Source organism: Triticum aestivum, chromosome 1A (assembly GCF_018294505.1).
Source record: "Triticum aestivum cultivar Chinese Spring chromosome 1A, IWGSC CS RefSeq v2.1, whole genome shotgun sequence".
Lineage (NCBI taxonomy): Eukaryota > Viridiplantae > Streptophyta > Magnoliopsida > Poales > Poaceae > Triticum > Triticum aestivum.
In genome coordinates, this window is record NC_057794.1 from 360111284 (window position 1) to 360128745 (window position 17462).

The following is a 17462-nucleotide window of genomic DNA, read 5'->3' on the forward strand; positions in this document are numbered from 1 at the left end:
CCTGTGTTCATAATGTTTGCGAGTACATTAAAAAGTACTCACTGGCTTGCCCCTGGCTATTGTCTTGGCCAGATTTCTTGCGTGGAGAGGAGCGTCGCGATGACAACCCCGGAACCTATGCAATGGTGACAGCAGCCTCGTGAAGATAGGAGCTATCCAGGTTAGCTGTTCCTGTGGGAAATGGAGTCCCATAGACGCTAATAATCCGCAAACCGCTTCCGCCATCAACCACTAGAAACCATTTGTTGTACTCATAGGCCAGAATGGTCTTGTACTTCACATTTTGTATTTTTCTTGGAGTTTCTATATCAAGTGGTGTCTCATCAGCTAACAGTAATCCTGGGGCTGGTGAGCATAAGGGCCATTTTCTAGGAAATTAATATCCCGAAAATCCGGTCCTGACATGGAAATGCCATAATAGGTAGGTATGGTGGTTGTTTTGAGGAAGATATAAGGAGGTTTATATGTGAAAAAGCGTATCATATCACGGCGTTTGGATGCACCGGCGAAGTTTGCACCAACTCTCAATGTGAGAAAGGGCAATGCACGGTACCGAAGAGGCTAGCAAGGATGGTAGGGTGAGAGTGCCTATAATCCATGGACTCAACATTAGTCATAAAGAACTCACATACTTATTGCAAAAATCTACAAATCATCAAAAACCTCGGTACGACGCGCATGCTCCTAGGGGGATAGATTGGTAGGAAAAGACCATCGCTCGTCCCCGACCGCCACTCATAAGGAAGACAATCAAATAACACCTCATGTTTCAAATTTGTTACACAACGTTTACCATATGTGCATGCTACGGGACTTGGAAACTTCAACACAAGCATTTCTCAAATTCACAACTACTCAACTAGCACGACTTTTATATTATTACCTCCATATCTCAAAACAATCATCAATCATCAAACTTCTCTTAGTATTCAATACTCTATATGAAAGTTTTTACTAATCTTGAATGCCTAGCATATTAGGATTATTTAAGAAAATTACCATGCTACTTAAGACTCTCAAACTGATATAAGTGAATCATGAGAGTTCATCTATTTCTTCAAAATATAACTACCACCATGCTCTAAAAGGATCTAAGTGAAGCACTAGAGCAAATAACAAACTACTCCGAAAGATATAAGTGAAGATCAATGAGTAGTCGAATAATTATGCAACTATGTGAAGACTCTCTAACATTTAAGAATTTCAGATCTTGATACTTTATTCAAACAGCAAGCAAAACAAAATAAAATGACATCTAAGAATAGCAAACATCATGTGAAGAAGCAAAAACCTAGGATCAACCGATACTAACCGATAGTTGTTGAAGAAGAAAGGTGGGATGCCAACCGGGGTATCCCCAAGCTTAGATGCTTGTGACTTCTTGAAATATTATCTTGGGATGCCTTGGGCATCCCCAAGCTTGAGCTTTTGTGTCTCCTTAATTCCTCTCATATCACGGTCTCCTTAAATCTCAAAAGCTTCATCCACACAAAACTCAACAAGGACTCATGAGATAAGTTAGTATAAATCATTGCAAAAACCTTATCATGCTCTACTGTAGCAAATCACTAAAATTATTATTCAAAATTTCATACTAAATGCCTATGCATATTTAATAGTCCTATCCTGAAATAGAATCATTAAAGAAGCAAACAATGCAAACATAACAGCAATCTGCCTAAACAGGACAGTCTGTAAAGAATGCAGCAACATCCATACTTCCCTAGCTCCAAAAATTATGAAAGAAAATTCCCACTGTAGTAAATTTATCAGATCTTAATACGCAAAAGGTTTCAACATTTTATAACATTCTGAATTTTCTAGGGAGTTATTGCAACAGCGGTAAACTTTCTGTTTTCAAACAGCAACATGTGGACTTCTAAAATAGGCATAGTAAAGGCCATCAATGCCACTTTTATTGAAATAAAGATGAAAAACATTGTTTTAAATAAAAGCAAGCAAATCCTAAAAAATAAATTTAAGCTCCAAGCAGGATACATATCATGTGGCGAATAAAAATATAGCTCCAAGTAAAGTTAACGATGAACGAAGACGAAAGAGGGGATGCCTTCCGGGGCATCCCCAAGCTTAGGCTCTTGGCTATCCTTGAATATTACCTTGGGGTGCCTTGGGAATCCCCAAGATTAGGCTCTTGCCACTCCTTATTCCATAGTCCATTGAATCCTTACCCAAAACTTGAAAACTTCACAACACAAAACTTAAAGTAGAAAACTCGTGAGCTCCGTTCCTGAAAGAAAACAAAAGACCACTTCAAGGTACTGTAATGAACTCATTCTTTATTTATACGGGTGTTATACCTACTGTGTTACAACTTCTATATGGTTTATAAACTATTTTACTAGCCATAGATTCATCAAAATAAGCAAACAACACACGAAAAACAGAATCTGTCAAAAACAGAACAGTCTGTAGTAATCTGTAGCTAGCGCAAGATCTGGAACCCCAAAAATTCTAAAATAAATTGATGGACGTGAGGAATTTATCTATTAATCATCTGCAAAAATAATTAACTAAATAACGCTTTCCAAATAAAAATGGAAGCAGTTCTCGTGAGTGCTAAAGTTGCTGTTTTTTACAGCAAGTTCAACAAGACTTTCCCCAAGTCTTCTCAACGGTTCTACTTGGCACAAACACTAATTAAACAACTAAAACCACATCTAAACAGAGGCTAGATGAATTATTTATTACTAAACAGGAGCAAAAAGTAAGTAAAAAAAAAATAAAGTTGGGTTGCCTCCCAACAAGCACTATCATTTAACGCCCCTAGCTAGGCATGATGATTTCAATGATGCTCACATAAAAGATAAGAATTGAAACATAAAGAGAGCATCATGAAGAATATTACTAGCACATTTAAGTCTAACCCACTTCCTATGCATAGGGATTTTTTGAGAAAACAACTTATGGGAACAATAATCAACTAGCATAGGAAGGCAAAACAAGCATAACTTCAAAACTTTAAGCACATAGAGAGGAAACTTGATATTATTGCAATTCCTACAAGCATAAGTTCCTCCCTCATAATAATTTTCAGTAGAATCATGAATGAATTCAACAATATAACCAGCACTTAAAGCATTCTTTTCATGATCTACAAGCATAGAAAATTTACTACTCTCCACATAAGCAAAATTCTTCTCATGAATAATAGTGGGAGCAAACTCAACAAAATAACTATCATGTGATTGAAAATTAAGATCAAGATGACAAGGTTCATTGTTATTATTATTATTTAAAGCATACGTGTCATCACAATAATCATCATAGATAGGAGGCATGCTTTCATCATAATAAATTTGCTCATCAAAACTTGGGGGACAAAAAATATCATCTTCATCAAACATAGCTTCCCCAAGCTTGTGGCTTTGCATATCATTAGCATCATGGATATTCAAATAATTCGTACTAACAACATTGCAATCATGCTCATCATTCAAATATTTAGTGCCAAACATTTTATAGATTTCTTCTTCTAGCACTTGAGCACAATTATCCTTTCCATCATACTCACGAAAGATATTAAAAAGATGAAGCATATGAGACAGACTCAATTCCATTTTTTATAGTTTTATTTTATAAACTAAAGTAGTGATAAAACAAGAAACTAAAAGACTCGATTGCAAGATCTAAAGATATACCTTCAAGCGCTAACCTCCCCGGCAACGGCGCCAGAAAAGAGCTTGATGTCTAATACACAACCTTCTTCTTGTAGACGTAGTTGGGCCTCCAAGTGCAGAGGTTTGTAGGACAGTAGCAAATTTCCCTCAAGTGGATGACCTAAGGTTTATCAATCCGTAGGAGGCGTAGGATGAAGATGGTCTCTCTCAAGCAACCCTCCAACCAAATAAAAAAGGGTCTCTTGTGTCCCCAACACACCCAATACAATGGTAAATTGTATAGGTGCACTAGTTCGGCGAAGAGATGGTGATACAAGTGGTATATGGATAGTAGATAAAGGTATTTGTAATCTGAAATTATAAAAACAGCAAGGTAAATAATGGTAAAAGTGAGCGTAAACGGTATAGCAATATAAGGAAATAAGTCCTAGGGTTCATACTTTCACTAGTGCAAGTCCTCTCAACAATGATAACATAATTGGATCACATAACTATCCCTCAACATGCAACAAAGAGTCACTCCAAAGTCACTAAAAGCGGAGAACGAGCGAAGATATTATGGTAGGGTACGAAACCACCTCAAAGTTATTCTTTCCAATCAATCCGTTGGGCTATTCCTATAAGTGTCACAAACAGCCCTAGAGTTCGTACTAGAATAACATCTTAAGACACAAATCAACCAAAACCCTAATGTCACCTAGATACTCCAATGTCACCTCAAGTATCCGTGGGTATGATTATACGATATGCATCACACAATCTCAGATTCATCTATTCAACCAACACAAAGGACCTCAAAGAGTGCCCCAAAGTTCTACCGGAGAATCACGACGAAAACGTGTGCCATCCCCTATGCATAGGTTCATGGGCAGAACCCGCAAGTTGATCACCACAACATACATCAAGTGAATCACGTGGTATCCCATTGTCAACACAGATATGCATGGCAAGACATACATCAAGTGTTCTCAAATCTTTAAAGACTCAATCCGATAAGATTACTTCAAGGGGAAAACTCAATTCATTACAAGAGAGTAGAGGGGGGAGAACACATCATAGGATCCAACTATAATAGCAAAGCTTGCGATACATCAAGATCGAATCACCTCAAGAACACGAGAGACAGAGAGAGAGAAAGAGAGATCAAACACATAGCTACTGGTACATACCCTCAGCCCCGAGGGAGAACTACTCCCTCCTCGTCATGGAGAGCACCGGGATGATGAAGATGGCCACCGGGGAAGGATTGCCCCTTCGGCAGGGTGCCGGAACGGGTCTATATTGGTTTTCGGTGGCTACGGAGACTTCTGGTGGCGGAACTCCCGATCTATCGTCTCTTTTGGAAGTTTTAGGATACGTAGGTATATATGGGTGAAAGAGATACGTCATGAGACCGAAGGGGGGGCTAGGAGGCAGGGGGCGTGTCCCCACCCTCGTGAGCTCCTCCCTTCTCTCCTGACGTGCACTCCAAGCTTTTCCGGTAGCTTTCCTTCCAAAAATAACTTCTCCAGTTGATCCCGTTCCGTTTCGACTCCGTTTAATATTCCTTTTCTTCGAAACACTGAAATAGGCAAAAAAACAGCAAATCTGGGTTGGGCCTCCGGTTAATAGGTTAGTCCCAAAAATAATATAAAAGTGGATAATAAAGCCCAATATTGCCCAAAACAGTAGATAACATAGCATGGAGCAATCAAAAATTATAGATACGTTGGAGACGTACCACCAAGCCATCCCGTCCGAAAACCAAAGCCGTCAAGCGTACCTCAAGGCGGAAAAATGGCTGACCGGATCAACATGGAACTTGATGAAGATGCAGATGATCCGGAAGTTGAGGTAGAACTTGACTCACTTGGCTCCCTTTTCATGCACCTCATTAACAATGATCTTTATTAGGAGGACGTAGAAGGCATCCAGGCTTATGATGCAGAGGTAATTACCCTTTCCTCAGGTTCAGACTCTATGCCAACACAAAATACCCGTCAAGCAGTCCGGAAAGTAAGCTTTTCTCATCCTCTTGCTTACCTGGATCCAACATTTATTTTGAAGACGCAACAGCATGAAGCTCACCGGAGAACCCGGCACAGTGGCCAACAGGTCACTTCGGCCGGTTTACCTGATACCCCGGTTCGGAAGCGCCGATCCGAGGTCTCTCCCACTTCTGACAATTCTTATCCCAAGGCAGGTTAGTTCAGACGACCTCTTAATCCGTCCGATTCAAATTATCAGGTGACACCTCCCTCATCCTCTGGCGAATCAACAGCAACCCAACTCCCTCCTCTTAAAACTGTAGCTGGGTAAGCATTCAAACCCTTTCTTCAAATGTGTTGCAAATCTTGAATAAGATGCTAAACCTTCTTTTAATTTTGTTTGCAGAGCCAAAGCTAGACCCGGCAAGAAAGCTCGGGTCAACAATCCGTCAGAAGACCAGGCTATTTTTGTAGAAGAGCAAATAGGTGAACCGGACCAAACTCGTGAACCGGAGGGTCCTCATCCTGAAGCTACCTTTGATGAACTGCCCCTTCCAGACCAGAATGTTGATGAACAACCAGAAGCTGATCTTGTTGTGCCTGACACTGAACCGGCAGCTCCAAACCGGGCTAATCCGGTGAGAGGCACTGATACCACTGAAGGCCAAGGAGATGATGTTGTCATTACTAGCATGGGCCACAGCTCTCCTGGCCATCCTGTAATCTTGGCCCAACATAGTGCCAAAGAGGATCGTGCTGCTAGGGAAAAGGGTAAATGGAGCACTGACTTATCAAGCTATGCTCATCTCAGTGCTGAAGAACTTCACTCCGGTTTTTTAAACCGTCTGCACTCAAACCGTGACTATGAAGCCGGTTTGGTGAATCTGATGAAGGAACGCTATGAGGTATTTTCACCTCCCTTTACCTCTCGATTCCAAAGTTGAAATACTAGCCCAAGTAGCCCCCAAGGGCCGCTTTATGATGTTAATATTAAACCGAGACTTTATAACACTTTAATCCGCTCCTGCTGACCCTCAAAATGCCAGGTCCTTAGTGAAAACAAAACTGATACTTTACCAATGCAATTATGTAGCTTTCCTCGTTGTAGCCCCCAAGGGCCGATTTAGCTTTGCAAGGTAATCCGAGTCTTGAAATCCATACGTACGTTTTGAACAGATGTACATTAACCCCCAAGTGTCAAGGATAATGCTTGCATTGTGCTGGAGACTTATAAAAGATGTAGTGAATCAGAGCAAATATGCATTAGCCCCCAAGTACGAAGTGCACAATTTGGTATACACTTTGTACTTAGAAAATACATATCCTGTTGTTGACATATCTTCACTGTTACAGGCCGAGCTAAGCAATAGAGATGCCCGAACCGCTGATTTGCAAGAAAATGTGAAGTCCCAACAAGCAGAGGCTGTGAAAGCCAAAGAGGAGCTGACCAAAGCCCTGACAGCTATGGAAAAGCTAAAGGAGTCGTTTAACAAAGAACATGCTGACTGGGAAACCGAGAAGGCCGGTTTAACCAAAAGAGCTGAGGATGCCGAAGCAGCCCTGAAGCCAGTCGTAGATGAACTAACTGGTTTGAAGCGGCAAATCAACGCTATGACGTCCGCTGTATTTGGTAAGTATCTCCTTATGCTGTTTGTCCTATTCACGAGACTTTATTATTTACCAGTTGGCTGATTTTAAACCGTGACAGGCACTCGTATTGCTCATCTGGGCACGGATATGCGGATGAAGCTTAAAGCGGCTTATACCTTGATTGAACAGTTGTACTCTGGATCCCAGCGTGCTATTTGTGCTGCAGCTTACCACAAACCGGCGCCATCACTGATAAAAGAAACTCTTGAGAAGCTGGCCATGTTACCAGCCCGGATTACCGAACTGAAGAAGGCAGCCGCAAGAGCAGGAGCGCTGACCGCACTAATCCGGGCCAAAGCATGAATTCCAGATCTTGAAGCGGACGGCATCATTAAAGGATATCCAGGTGTAAAGGAGGATGGTTCAAACCTCAACAATGATGATCTCCGATGGCTGACCAAAGAAATGCGGCCAATAGCCAGCAAACTGGCAGAGGACACAGACTTATCTCATTTCCAACCGGCTTACGACGGTGAAGGGAAGAGACAGCCTGCCGAAATCCATGAAGTCGAAGAACTTGTGCCTCCAATCCGTAAGCATACTTACGCTCCTGACATTAACCCCTCCAGCCTTATCCATGAAGAAGCCGTGTTTCAAGCTTTAACCGGAATCGATTGGTCAACGATTGATTTCTAGCATCTGGGGAGGGATGAAGAAGAAGTGATTGCACCAAATGACCCTCAACCATCAAACCGTCCAGACGAAGCATCTTAAACCGACAGCCATTTTACCAGCTATTGTGTGCCAATGCTTAAAAACAATTATTCGCTTGGAGCCAGTTTGAAGCTTCTTGTAATAGGATAGCAAAAACTCCTTTATCTGTCATGCCATCGAGCATGTTTTGTGATGCTTTGATATTGTGAAAACTTGCTCCACTTTTTGGGATCTATTTATACATAGCCCATGATGATTTGTGTTCCTAGATATAAGAACTTGAAAGTGTCCTAGTGGCTTACCACTGGACGGGTCATGTTGCCCAAGAATAGACAATACTAGGATGGATAATCAAAGTTTGTATAAAAAATAACATGTGCAACATACCTCGTTGGCTGACCAACTGCTTGTATGGGAAAGGTGTAAACACCAATCCAGAGCATTGATAACTCCGTCCTTAATTTGCCGGATTATGATAATAAACCATACCGAGATATAATAAACACCGGGTTTTCCTTATAACACTGGCGACTTGTTAGTCAAAACCAGACCGGTTTAATGAATGCCGGATGATAACTGATCATGTACTGACAACTTGTAGTTGAAAGCCAAGCCGGGTCAAGGATGCCGGTTTATCAGAAGATATTATGAACCTCAATGAAGGCGAAAAGATTGACAAATAATAGTAAAAAAGAATATGCGAGGCTTTTTATGAGCTGCCAGGCTCCAAATCGAGGCTTTTCATGGGCTGCCAGGCCACTGAGTTAACCATTTTGCAAAGCCTTTTTAAGATGGACCTCAATCTTTAACCAATCACCAATTTAACTTTGACAAGTTCAGGGTCCATGGGATTGACTTGTCAAACGTTCGATGGGTCATACCAGGTTTACCTGGATGGAGTGACTTACTTAAAGAGGCAGGATAACCCGGGGTTTTAGGTGAATACACCTGGCTTCCAAGCCTGGCTTGATAGCCTATTACAAGGGTTCAAAAGTCATTGTTCTTTGAGAAGCAAAGAGCCCCCTGGTAATATATGAGATGTGCTCAGTGGTTACCTATGTTTGAGATGTGCTTAATGCAATAGACTCTCTTTGGTTCCACATGATTTCCTTTTTGGCTTAACGCCTATCAAAAGATGTAGCTATGGTGTGATAACAACCAAGCCCCCTAGTGACATCCCTTTATGGTGTTAAAGCAATCAAGAGGTGTAGATATGGTGTGACAACAACCAAGCCCCCTAGTGATATCCCTTTGTGGTTTCAAACCGATCAAGAAGTGTAGCTATGGTTCAGATATGACCAAGCCCCCTAGTGATTTTCTTTAAATCCGTGCGGCTGCAGAGACCGGTTTAACAAACTCCGCTCTATTAGTAGAAACTCTTGTAAGCACACACATGATGTAAAAAGAACAGAGACCCCGCTTTATTCGAGGCTCCGGTTTATTATATAATATATACATTGTCATAAATATGTACATATGAAGAGCCTGTGGCTAAAGTATAGTAAGGCCGAAGAAGAGCTATATTCCACGGCCACTTGGTCTCCTCCTCCGATTTACGTGAGTCTTTGTGCTCCCGAACATCAGTGAGGTAGTATGACCTGTTGTGCAGATTCTTGCTGACCACGAAGGTTCCTTCCCAAGGTGGGGATAACTTGTGCATATCAGTCTGATCTTGGATGAGCTGGAGCACCAAATCGCCCTCTTGAAAGGTTCTAGTCTTAACACGGCGGCTGTGATAATGTCGGAGATCTTGTTGATAAATCGCCGAACGTGCTTATGCAAGATCACGCTCCTCATCTAACAAGTCCAGTGAGTCCTGACGTGCTATCTCATTATCAGCTTCAACATAAGCTGCCACACGGGGCGAGTCATGATGTATGTCACTAGGAAGAACTGCCTCCGCTCCATAAACCATGAAGAAAGGTGTGTAACTCGTGGATCTGTTGGGTGTGGTGTTGATGCTCCATAACACAGAAGGTAATTCCTCCACCCAACAACCCGGTGTACGCTTCAAAGGAACCATAAGCCAGGGTTTAATACCTCTCAAAATTTCTTGATTTCCCCTCTCCGCTTGACCATTAGATTGGGGGTGAGCCACCGATGCTATATCAAGCCGGATGTGCTCACATTGGCAATCCTCCATCTCTCCCTTTGACAGATTAGTACCATTATTAGTTATGATACTGTGTGGAAAGCCAAACCAGAATATCACCTTTTTGATGAACTGAACCGCCGTGGCTGCATCACACTTACTAACTGGCTCTACTTCCACCCATTTGGTGAACTTTTCAACTGCCACTAATAAGTGGGTCTTTTTGTCCTTCGAGCGCTTAAAGGGTCCAACCATATCAAGCCCCCAAGTCGCAAATGGCCATGCTATTGGAATCATCCTCAACTCTTGAGCCGGAATATGAGCACGGCGTGCAAGTTTTTGACAACCGTCACATCGTTTGACTAAATCCTCAGCATCAGCATGAGCCGTTAACCAATAGAAACCGTGGCGAAAAGCTTTAGCCACCAAAGACTTTGAACCGGCGTGGTGACCACAATGCCCTTCATGGATTTCTCGCAAAATCTCACAACCCTCTTGAAGAGAAACACGACGCTGAATTGCCCCTGAGACGCTGTAACTATGAAACTCTCCGTTGAGTATGGTCATCGATTTGGAACGCCGGATTATCTGTCGGGCCGAAGTTTCATCCTCTGGTAACTCGCCCAGGTTCATGTAAGCCAGGTATGGGATTGTCCAATCTGGTATGACATGCAAAGCTGCCACCAATTGAGCCTCCAGATCAGGAATGGCCAACTCCTCCTCTGTTGGTACCTTGACCGACAGATTATGCAGCACGTCAAGAAAGACATTTGGTGGGATGGGTTTACGCTGAGAACCAAGGTGACTTAAAGTGTCCGCCGATTCATTCTTTCGCCGGTCTATATGATCCACCTGATAACCCTTGAAGTGACCAGCCACTTTGTCCACCTCTCGTCGATAAGCAGCCATGAGTGGGTCTTTAGAATCCCAAGTGCCAGACACCTGTTGAGCCACTAGATCTAAATCCCCAAAGCACTTAACTCGACTTAAGTTCATCTCCTTAGCCATCCGATGACCGTGGAGTAAGGCCTCGTACTCAGCAGCATTGTTAGTACAGGGGAACATTAAATGGAGGACATAACAAAACTTGTCACCTCGTGGGGAAGTTAGTATGACTCCAGCCCCCGAGCCCTCCAACTGTCTGGATCCATCAAAATGAATAGTCCAATACGTGTTATCTAGCTTTTCCTCTGGTGCCTACAATTCTGTCCAATCATTGATGAAGTCCACGAGTGCTTGGGATTTAATTGCTATGTGAGGTATGTATTTGAGCCCGTGAGGTCCAAGCTCAATAGCCCACTTGGCAATCCGGCCAGTTGCTTCTCTGTTTTGAATGATATCTCCCAGAGGGGCTGAACTGACCACTGTGATAGGATGACCCTGAAAATAATGTTCAAGCTTCCGGCTTGCCATAAACACTCCATACACCAGCTTCTGCCAATGTGGATACCTCTGCTTTGATTCAATGAGCACCTCACTGATATATAATAAACCGGCCGTTGAACCAGATATTCCTTGCCAGCTTCCTTGCGCTCCACCACAATAGCCATGCTAACAGCTCGGGCATTAGCAGCCACATACAGCAATAAAGGCTCTTTATTGATCGGGCCTGCAAGCACAGGCGGTTCAGCTAACTGCCTCTTCAGATCCTCAAACGCTTTATCAGCCACCTCGCTCCAGACAAAATCATCTATTTTCTTTAGCATCTGATATAAAGGGATAGCCTTCTCCCCAAGACGACTGATAAACCATCTCAAAGCCGCAATCCGGCCAGCCAAATGTTGAACGTCATTGATACACGCTGGTTTAGCCAAAGATGTAATTGCTGAACTTTTTCCGGATTAGCCTCAATGCCTTTGTTTGACACCAGAAAACCCAAGAGTTTGCCTGCCGGGACACCAAAGACACACTTTTCCGGATTGAGCATCATCTTGTAAACCCGGAGGTTGTCAAAGGTTTCTCTCAAATCATCTATCAATGTTTCCTCCTACCTGGACTTTATCACAATATCATCCACATATGCATGAACATGGCGCCCAATCTGCTTATGAAGACAATTCTGAACATAGCGTTGATAAGTCGCCTGGGCACTCTTGAGCCCAAAGGGCATGGAGACATAGCAGAAGGCTCCAAAGGGAGTTATGAAAGATGTCTTCTCCTGGTCCTTAACTGCCATTTTGATCTAATGATAACCAGAATATGCGTCCAGAAAACACAAACGGTCACAACCCGCCGTAGCATCGATGATCTGATCAGTACAAGGGAGGGCAAAGGGGTCTGCGGGACAAGCCTTGTTCAGATCTGTGTAATCCACACACATATGTCAAGTGCCGTTTTTCTTAAGAACCAGCACCAGATTAGCCAACCACTCTGGGTGAATGACTTCCACGATAAACCCTGCGGCCAACAACCGAGCTACCTCCTCACCAATAGCTTTGCGCCTTTCTTCATTGAAGCGGCAGAGAAACTGTCGGACCGGTTTAAACTTAGGATCAATGTTAAGTATGTGCTCAGCGAGTTCCCTCGGTACACCTAGCATGTCAGAAGGTTTCCATGCAAAGATCTCACGGTTCTCACGGATGAACTCAATCAGTGCCCTTTCCTATTTGGGATCTAGGTTAGCGCTGATGTTGAACTGCTTGGATGAATCACCGAGAACAAAATCAACCATCTTAGTATATGTGGCTGATTTAAACATCAACGTCGGATCATGTTCCGTAGTTGGATTTTTTAAAGAAGTCATATCTGTCGGATCAACTTGGCCTTTATAAAACTTCAGCTCCTCCGTGGCACTAACCGACTCAGCATAAGCCGCATCACCTTCCTCACATTCCAAAGCGATCTTCCTGCTCCCGTGTACTGTGATGGTCCCCTTATGACCTGGCATTTTGAGCTGCAGATAAACATAACATGGCCTTGCCATGAACTTAGCGTAAGCCGATCGCCCAAACAAAGCATGATACAGACTTTTGATTTTTACCACCTCAAAAGTCAATGTTTCTGATCTGGAATCATGATCATCTCCAAAAGCCACTTCTAAGGCTATCTTGCCCACTGGATATTCAGACTTACCAGGCACCACACCATGGAAAACAGTGTTTGACGGTTTAGAACTCTTATCTATCAACCCCATGCGTCGGAAGGTTTCATAATATAGAATGTTGATACTACTTCCCCCATGCATGAGTACCTTAGTGAAATTATATCCCCCAACTTGAGGGGCCACCACTAAGGCCAGGTGACCCGTAATGTCAACCCGGGGCGGGTGATCCTCTCTACTCCACAAAATATGTTGCTCAGACCAGCGCAAATACCGAGGCACCGCCGGTTCAACAGAGTTTACTGCCCTCTTGTGAAGCTTCTGATCATGCTTACACAAGCTAGTGGTGAAGACGTGATATTGCCCACTATTTAGCTGCTTAGGATTGCTCTGATAACCCGACTACTGCTGCTAGTGGTGGTTCCCCTGATGGTTGTAACCTCCCTGATTGCCATGGTTCCCTTGATTGTTGTGTCCAGTTTGATTGCCCTGAAATCCTGAACCGGAGTTGCCTCCTCCGTAACCCGGCCCGTGGAAACCACCTCCTGAACCGCCGGGCGGGCCATTATCGTAATGAAACATATTGGAGTTCTTGAAATCCCGCATGATGTAGCAATCCTTCCAAAGATGTGATGCTGGCTTCTCCTTTGATCCATGCTTTGGACAGGGTTGATATAATAGGCGCTCCAAATTGGGGCCTGAACCTCCGCCCCTCTGGGGCTGCTTACCCTTATGACGCTGACCATTCTCCTGAGCATTGGTGTTAGCCACAAAGTCCAAACTGTTGTCAGACTTGCGTTTATAATTGTTCCCATGGCCTGCCGAATTATGCTGCCGACCCTTGGTGTTGCCATTCTTTTTCCCTTTCCCCGGTTTGTCCTCCTCTGAGTCAGGGTCTTTGGTATTATCTAAATCAGTGTATTTAACCAAAGCCGCCATAAGCGTTGACATATCATTGCAGTGACGTTTGAGCCTTCCTAACTTCTGTTTGAGCGGCAGGAAACGGCAATTTCCCTCCAATGTTAGCACCACGGTATCTGCATTGATGTAAGTGCATCTAGTGCCACCCCTAGTTGGTTTTGGAGTATTGACGACAAACCTAGTTGAGGGACTAATGTGTTTGTGAGAATTGCAGGATGACACAGGTAGAAGTCCCTCATTGATTCCGTTTTCCTACCAGAGATGACCCCTAAAAATGTATGAAGACATTGATGTCAAAGGTGGTATATGAAGATATTCACATTGAAGACTATGACAATAGAAGACATCGCATGAAGCCTATGGAGCTCGAAGACTTAGATCTTTCGTAGTTCTTTTTCTTCTTTGTTGAGTCATAGGAACCACCGTACTGTTAAGTGGGGTCCAAGAGGACCAGTCAGAATGACTGAAGTGATGCTTAACCAAAACCTATGTCTTCGAGTGAAGACTATGAGAGTGAATCTTGTCCAGAGTCGGACAAGTCAGCTTTGCTTGTAGCCCAAGTAAAGTTGTCGTGTGAGTTTGAAATCTGACCGTTGGAACACGTGTCAGTTCCTTAGTGACCCAGGGTCATTTCGGAGAAATCAGTTCGGGTTGCCTAGTGGCTATAAATAGCCCACCCCCTACAACCATAAACGGTTGGCTGCTCAGAGTTAGAGTACGGCTTTTGTCATTTGAGAGCAACCCACCTCGAAGCCTTTGAGAGAGAATTCCTTGCGAGGATAAAGCCCTAACCACCCAGAGCCAAAGAGTGTTAGGCATCACTTAAGTCTTCTTGTCTGTGTGATCTGAAGACTTATTACACTTGAGGACTGTGAATCCTCCAGCCGGTTAGGCGTCGCGTTCTGAGCATCCAAGAGACATTGTGGATCTCCGGTGAACAAAGTCTGTGAAGGTTTGGGAGTCTACCTTGAAGACTTACCAGAGTGATTGGGCGAGGTCTGTGTGACCTTAGCTCAAGGGGAATACGGTGAGGACTGGGTGTCCTGAGCTGCGTGTTCAGGACTAGTTGTCCGGGACTGTGTGTCCTCAGGTTTAAATACCTAGCCGCCCTAACCAGACGTACAGTTGTCATAGCAACTGGAACTGGTCCAACAAATCATTGTCTTCAACGAGTCACTGGTTTCATCCTTCCCTTCCCTTCCCTTTACTTACTGTTGGTCCTTGTGAAGTCATTGTATGATTGCACTATCTTTTGTCTTCACTGAGTGACTGCGTGTTCTGTTTGGCTTCATAATATCTTCCTACCTGATCCTCACTACATTGCTGCTATTAGTCATTGTGATTTCACTTCATTGAATACTTTACTATGGTTTGCCTAGTGTAGTCTACCTTCCGCTGCATGGTAATAGGTTTATTTCTATCGTTTGTCTTTGAAACTTCCACATTTTGAAGACTTTCATAAAAATCGCCTATTCACCCCCCCCTCTAGTCGATATAACGCACTTTCAATTGGTATCAGAGCAAGGTACTCCCTTGTTCTCTGTGATTCGGTTTAACCACCTGGAGTTTTAGCTATGTCGACTGCAGGGATGATCAAAGTCTCCGCTGTGTGCCCCTTCTTCGATGGAAGAATAAGATGCGCATGCATCTTGAAGCCATTGACGTCTACCTATGGTATGTCGTCAAGAATGGTGTTCCCAAGGCTGGAGAAGGTGTCACTGCTGCTGACGTCAAGAAGTTCGTTCAACTGGACTCTACTGCCAAGAATATCATCTGTGGTCATCTGACCAAAGGACAGTATGGCTGCGTGAGTGCTTTGGAAACATCTAAGCTTGTCTGGGACTGGCTCTCCAAGGTCAATGAAGGCGTCTCAACTCAGAGAGATCAAAGAATCAGTGTCCTTCGCAACCTCTTCAACCGCTTCAAGTGAAATGACAATGAGAATGTCCAGCTCACGTTTGATCGACTCACTGACATCACAAATGAGCTTCAAGCCCTCGGCGCTACTGAGATCACCAAGCATGAAGTCGTCAAGACACTACTGAGATCACTTGACAGTTCGTTTGACACCCTAGCCCTGATGATTCAAGAACGTCCTGATTTGAAGACACTCGATCCGTCTGACATACTTGAGAGGCTCAACACACATGAGTTTCAGCTTTCTGAGAAAAGAGATATCTACGGTCCAAACTACGGGCGAACTCGTGCCTTGAAGGCAAAAGCTGTCTCCTCATCTGAAGAAGAATCTGACAGCAGTTCTGATGATCCTGAATACATTGGAAAGTAACTTGCTATGCTTGTGAAGAAGTTCCAAAAATTCACCAAGAAGAAAGGTTTTAGAAAGTCTTCACGATCAAGCTCAAGGAATGATGAAGCTTCTGCTCATGACTACAAGAAGAAAACATGTCACAAGTGCAAGAAACCTAGGCACTTCATCTCTGAGTGTCCACAGTGGGACAATGAGAACAAAAAGAAGAAGAAGAGCAAGGAATATGACTCTGACGACAAGAAGAAGAAGAAATACTCAAAGTCTTCTTCCAAGTCTTCCTCAAAGTCTTCATCACACAAGAAGAGCTCATCTGGCAAGGCACGTGCGTTTGTTGGCAAGGAAATGGATTCAGAGGAGGAGTCCTCTTCTGAGGAAGCGGAGGTGGAGTCTGAGGAGGAGTCCGATGCTGGCGTTGCAAGTCTGGCTACAGCATACGTTGCCAAGTCCATCTTCAACACTGAAGACAATGACTTCATCACCGACATCGATGCAAATGACAAGGACTACTCCGCTCCTACCTACTGCTTCATAGCACGCGGTGCAAAGGTAAACACACGCACTACTCACTATCAAACATCTAGTGAAGATGACTCTGATTATGGTTCAAGACCCAGCTACAAAACACTTGCTAAAATTGCAACTGAACAACAGAAAGCTATGGAACATACTCAAAAACTGTTAGACAAAAGTGATGATCTGTTAGGCGCTGAAATGACTCGATCAGAGTCCTTAATTGAAGACATAAAAAATCTTCACGTTAAGTATGAGGAACTTGAAAGTCGTCATGGAATGCTCTCAACAACTCATGAAAAGCTTTCCTATGATTATCTTCAAAGGAAGCAAGATCTTGAGAAATTGAGAGCGGCTCATGAAGATCTTCAAAAGGAAAACGAGTCACTTCGCGCCGAACAGATCAGTTCCGCCCAGGAAGGATTTGAACCACCATGTCTTAAATGCATTGAGCGTGATAATGCTACTTCTGTTACTGAATGTTCTACTGCTGCTACTATTGCAATATCTTCAACTGTTGATGTGGGAACTAACCCCTCTGCTGAGGATACCACTACTATTGCTGATGAGAATGCTAGGTTGAAGACATTGCTTGAAACAGGGATGTACAAAAGTCTTAAAGGGCATCAGACACTATGTGATGTCCTCAAAAGGCAGATCCTGAACCGAAACCCAAGGAAAGAGGGTGTTTGGTTCGTAAGGAAAATGAATGCTGATGGCT